Raw genomic sequence first — 6,343 nt, 5'->3', positions numbered from 1 at the left:
TAGGGGTCAGGGGAGTACAACTGAGCAGGTAGAAAATGTGAACACTTAACTTACACACCGGTATAGGGGTCAGGGGAGTACAACTGAGCAGGTAGAAAATGTGAACACTTAACTTACACACCGGTATAGGGGTCAGGGGAGTAAAACTGAGCAGGTAGAAAATGTGAACACTTAACTTACACACCGGTATAGGGGTCAGGGGAGTACAACTGAGCAGGTAGAAAATGTGAACACTTAACTTACACACCGGTATAGGGGTCAGTGCTGACCAACGGCCGTGTTGATCAATGGTAACAAAAGTAGCGAAATACAGGCAAACTTTCCAGCGAATGCTGGTACTTCTTGTAAGCTAGTTAAGCAGGTGGGCTTATATTTTGCCTGACCAAGATAATTAGTAAAAATTCCTTAGACCTCTACGACCTCGCCGAGGGTTAATAACTTGACATTGAGTGACCGCTAATAAAAGGCAATAAGTCTAAATTTTTTAAAAAAGCATACGTTTAATATATGCAAGCATTGTTTAACGTTTTAAAAGTGTGATGTCTTTAATACAATTTCGGCGTAACTTTTGTTTTAATCATATCAAAATCGAATTTGTTACCTGTTATTTTAAGAGAGTCGTAATATATTTCTGTTTTTTTTAGCAGTCTAGTATATTTCGGGTAGAGTTAGGAATTTACTAAATAATATAAAATAACAAAAGTTTGTAGGCAAAGATTTACTAAATAATATAAAATAACAATATAAAATAACAATATAAAATAACAATATAAAATAACAATGCGTATAATGTATACGTAGAGAAAATAGGTCAGTATGTTTTTACTGCATACGTATTAAAAAATGAGGTGAGATAGTGCCGTGTAGTGAATGAAGTAGGTCAGTATGTTTGCGACAAACATCGTGTACTGTAGGTCAGTATGTTTGCGACAAACATCGTGTACTGTAATCTGTTCATTGATTGGAGACAACCGACGACATAAAGGATGCAACTCTATATGTAGCAGACATCATATTTCTCTCACCTGCTAGACTCCAGTCATCAGAAGTTGATCTTGGCTTATCTTTTATTTGATTCAGTACGCAGAGCTAACATACTTGTTCAGTGTTCTCAGACTTGTTCAGTGTTCTCAGACTTGTTCAGTGTTCTCAGACTTGTTCAGTGTTCTCAGACTTGTTCAGTGTTCTCAGACTGGTTCATTGTTCTCAGACTTGTTCAGTGTTCTCAGACTTGTTCAGTGTTCTCAGACTTGTTCAGTGTTCTCAGACTTGTTCAGTGTTCTCAGACTTGTTCAGTGTTCTAAAAGGTATCAAAACTTGAGTGAACCAAACTCTAGACAGAAGTGAACCAAACTCTAGACAGAAGTGAACCAAACTCTAGACAGAAGTGAACCAAACTCTAGACAGAAGTGAACCAAACTCTAGACAGAAGTGAACCAAACTCTAGACAGAAGTGAACCAAACTCTAGACAGAAGTGAACCAAACTCTAGACAGAAGTGAACCAAACTCTAAACCAAACTCTAGACAGAAGTGAACCAAACTCTAGACAGAAGTGAACCAAACTCTAGACAGAAGTGAACCAATCTCTAGACAGAAGTGAACCAAACTCTAGACAGAAGTGAACCAAACTCTAGACAGAAGTGAACCAAACTCTAGATAGTGAACCAGCTGGCGACAGATGAAACAAAAATTTGATTGCAGCTTGATTGTACTCGAACGATTTCTCTCTGCCCTTAAGCTGACCCATCAAAGTTTAGCTTGCAGGTAGTCGTTGATCGATTCAATATCTCTCTACACGCTAGTCGGGCTTATTCCATCCTTCATCTTTACACATTGTATTGGTGACCCATCTTTACACATTGTATTGGTGACCCATCTATACACATTGTATTGGTGACCCATCTATACACATTGTATTGGTGACCCATCTTTACACATTGTATTGGTGACCCATCTATACACATTGTATTGGTGACCCATCTTTACACATTGTATTGGTGACCCATCTATACACATTGTATTGGTGACCCATCTTTACACATTGTATTGGTGACCCATCTTTACACATTGTATTGGTGACCCATCTATACACATTGTATTGGTGACCCATCTTTACACATTGTTTGGTGACCCATCTTTACACATTGTATTGGTGACCCATCTATACACATTGTATTGGTGACCCATCTTTACACATTGTTTGGTGACCCATCTATACACATTGTACGTGTCAGTGTGCTAGTTCCACGTGTCAGTGTGCTAGTTCCACCTGTCAGTGTGCTAGTTCCACCTGTCAGTGTGCTAGTTCCACGTGTCAGTGTGCTAGTTCCACGTGTCAGTGCGCTAGGTCCTACGATCTATAGATGACTAATGGTGCGCTAGTTCCTACGATCTATAGATGACTAATGGTGCGCTATAAACGTGGCGCCTCAATATTCCTGCCGGGTAGTCTATTGTGCAAAGTAGGTCAATCAAAAGCAGGTCAAGCAAATAGTATTACAACAATCAGTGCAACACGCCATTCTCTTGCTCTAGTCGCATCTAATGTATGTCGTTGATCTCAGGGATTGGTTGGGGGGGGGGGGGGGACTAGCGTTTATCAACTAAACAAATGTATGTCGTTGATCTCAGGGATTGCTGGGGGGGGGGGGGGGGGGGGCTAGCGTTTATCAACTAAACCAATGTATGTCGTTGATCTCAGGGATTGCTGGGGGGGGGGACGGGGGGGGGGGACTAGCGTTTATCGACTAAACAAATGTATGTCGTTGATCTCAGGGGTTGGTGGGGGGGGGGGGACTAGCGTTTATCAACTAAACCAATGTATGTCGTTGATCTCAGATTGGTATAGGAATACAGTTCAGTGTTTCTTATAGGCATCTCTTCGGGGGGGGGGGGGGTCCGCTCCCCTCTCCCCCGAATTTAATAGAAAATATACTTTTACCAGTGTCCGCCTCCCCCTCCCCCGTAAAATATCAAGTGCCTCCACCCCGGAGAAAAAGTCTGGAAGAACCATTGCTACCGTTTATCCATGGACCATGCGCTAATTAAAACGATTGCAAGTAAGTCAAATCCATGCTCCGCGTATTAGAATCTATATATAAAACTGCTTATACCGACTCAGAGCCGGCGTTAGGGGGTGGCAAACGGGGCGGTCGCCCCAGGCCCCGCGCTTGAAGGGGCCCCGCGCTTCAGCAACGCCATTGTTGCCTGAATTAGTTTGTAAACTTAAATAACCTTTGCTGAATTAAATTTAAAAAAAAAAAAACTAAATGGCCGAAATTGTTGGATGTTAAAACTGAGGCCACGGCTGATGTTAGTGAGTTATCCTCTACATGGACTGGTACAGACCGTTATTCTAAAAAAAGACATTAGTGTCACACATCGCTGACACGGTCGACTCGCTATTGTCCTGAGGTGACTGGAGATGGCGGTCGCGAATTAGCCCCCGACCTGACATTGGAGGTAAAATCGTCAAAAACGTAAACAGATACCCTATTGTTTGCGGACCGTTGAAGACGTTTTTTTTTTAGTGAGCAGGCGGGGGTGCCTGTAGTAAACAGTCAGTGACCTGATGATGGCTTGCAGAGGAGGAGGGGGGGAGCGGATGGGGACATGCCCCTTCCCGGGAAAAAACTTTCAAATTTTCGATTTGCACCCCCCCCCCTCAAACTTTCAATTTGCACCCCCCTCAAGTTTTTCTCTATATATTTTGCTATTTTTTGCCTTGGTGTCACCCCCTAAATGGTGTCACCCGGTGCGGTCCGCACCCCGTCCCCTCGCTACGCCTCTGTGTAGGGATATTTAGTATAATAATTAAGACCATAGTGATTCTTGTTTTAAAATAGTGTAGGCACACTAAACAAATTATAAAGTCTATACTGTTTGATACATCGGGCCGAGACTGTTTTATGGTAAAGTTCTCCTGATTTCTAAAACGTCTAAATTACCGGCAGTCCGAGCATCCCTTCGCGAAACTCATAAATAAGATGAAGCTGGCTGTCACATAGTTCACTTTCTAATTATAGACACGGACCTTCTCTTGTGAGAACGCGGTCTTAATCTGTAATGTAATACGCGGACGCTCTATAAACACGCACCTTCTCTTGAATGGCTGCGGTCAGAGATCCAGTAACGTAGTACCCGAACTGATTTTTTTTAGGGTTTGGCATCCCATAGATTTAAATGTACAGTTATCCTTTACCTCACCCCACCAACTGTCACCCCCCCCCCCAGTGTTCCACCTTACTGAGCGTCCGTGATTACATTTGAGTGTCATTTCATTTGGATATCTATAGCCGTAAACAGTGTTTTTCACGATTCGAGCTTATTCCGAAATCTATCAATGTTTTGCTATTTTCCCCGGCATCCACACACTTTGAATGCCACTGTTAACACTCGTTAAATTGAGAAAATATCGATACTATCACCCGCCACTGTGGACCGATTTAACGTTGCTTCAAAGTGATTTCACAATTTTTCCTCTACACTCTACACCATGGCTACAAGAGACAGAGATAGATTTCGCAAGTATGAATCGGGTGCATCAAAAGCGAGGATAGAAAAATAAAAAAAGACATAGCCTCCAGTTTGGACTATGATGATATAATAATGGAATTTTCCTCACGAAAGGCAAGAAAATTAGATCTTCGTTTGTGAACGTACTGGTAAGATTTTCATAAATAAACATAAATGTAAAAAAAATCAGGTTTGAAGCTGACGTTCATCGTCTCTTTAATGCGTGTCTCAAACTTATATCTGTTTTATTTTTTACTTTTGAAACAAAAAAGCCTTAACAGAAACAAGCAACGTTTCAAAAGCACTTCTAAGTAAACAAATTATTTGTTAATCAGTGTCTTAATGTTAATACGACATTGATAAGCAGCTTAAAAATACCATATATATCGTTATAAATATTAATTCGCGTTGAGAAGAAGAAAAAAACCGCCTCACTGTACATGTTTTAATTATACACCAATGAAAAAATTATAAGGCCCCGCGCGGATGGTTGGCCATAGGCCCCGCACACCCCTAACGCCGGCCCTGTACCGACTAATAAGTGGAAATAAACAACGTGCATATTTCCACTTAACCGTGATCTACATTTATCTTATATTTATAGGCATACATATCGTTTTTAATTAGAAGTTTTAAAGAAAAGTTATTTGAATGCGGGTCAATGATGTACCGGGGTCATTGATGTACCGGGGTCAGTGATGTACCGGGGTCAGTGATGTACCGGGGTCAGTGCTGTACCTGGGTCAGTGTTGTACCGGGGGTCAGTGATGTACCGGGGGTCAGTGATGTACCGGGGTCAGTGTTGTACCGGGGTCAGTGATGTACCGGGGGTCAGTGTTGTACCGGGGTCAGTGATGTACCGGGGTCAGTGATGTACCGGGGTCAGTGTTGTACCGGGGGTCAGTGTTGTACCGGGGGTCAGTGATGTACCGGGGGTCAGTGATGTACCGGGGTCAGTGTTGTACCGGGGTCAGTGATGTACCGGGGTCAGTGATGTACCGGGGTCAGTGTTGTACCGGGGTCAGTGATGTACCGGGGGTCAGTGATGTACCGGGGTCAGTGTTGTACCGGGGTCAGTGATGTACCGGGGTCAGTGATGTACCGGGGTCAGTGTTGTACCGGGGTCAGTGATGTACCGGGGTCAGTGATGTACCGGGGTCAGTGATGTACCGGGGTCAGTGATGTACCGGGGTCAGTGATGTACCGGGGTCAGTGATGTACCGGGGTCAGTGTTGTACCGGGGGTCAGTGATGTACCGGGGTCAGTGTTGTACCGGGGTCAGTGTTGTACCGGGGTCAGTGTTGTACCGGGGTCAGTGATGTACCGGGGTCAGTGATGTACCGGGGGTCAGTGTTGTACCGGGGTCAGTGATTGATGGGTTGCCTTTAGAGCAACTGTTGGTTGACCAAGTTGTTCAGATTCTGTACACATAATAATTCTTTACGAGTGCCGTTGTACACACATGGTACCACTGTTGTTGTCAGTGTTTCTTCCAGACTTTTTTCTCCGGTGGGGGAGGGGGGGCACTTGAAATTTTCGGGGGGGGGGGCGGACACTGTTAAAAGTATATATTTTCTATATAAATCATATAAATTTCATTTCGTTCGGGGGGGGGGGGGGGGTAGAATTTTTTCAAGAGATGCCTGGAAGAAACTCTGGTTATTGTACACACGTAGTAACAGTGTTGTTGTACACACGTAGTAACAGTGTTGTTGTACACAGTATCTTACTTGAGTGGTACACACTTTGTACACACCATATACCGGTCAGAGGGCGAATGTCACATGCGCATGGACTAGCTGGCACTAATTGAAGCCGCCGCCGTCC

At 43.5% G+C, this 6,343-nt stretch overlaps 1 protein-coding gene across 1 annotated transcript in view; it reads left to right on the top strand.

The window, feature by feature from the left end:
• Window positions 1–6,343, top strand: part of LOC131951748 (CCR4-NOT transcription complex subunit 6-like) — a 31,046-nt gene that overhangs the window by 14,569 nt on the left and 10,134 nt on the right. The gene's annotated exons all lie outside the window — the stretch shown is intronic.

The sequence above is a fragment of the Physella acuta genome, unplaced genomic scaffold, assembly GCF_028476545.2.
Source record: "Physella acuta isolate Inbredline_101_S28 unplaced genomic scaffold, ASM2847654v3 ptg000824l, whole genome shotgun sequence".
NCBI lineage: Eukaryota > Metazoa > Mollusca > Gastropoda > Physidae > Physella > Physella acuta.
This window is presented reverse-complemented; position numbering and strand designations above follow the sequence as displayed.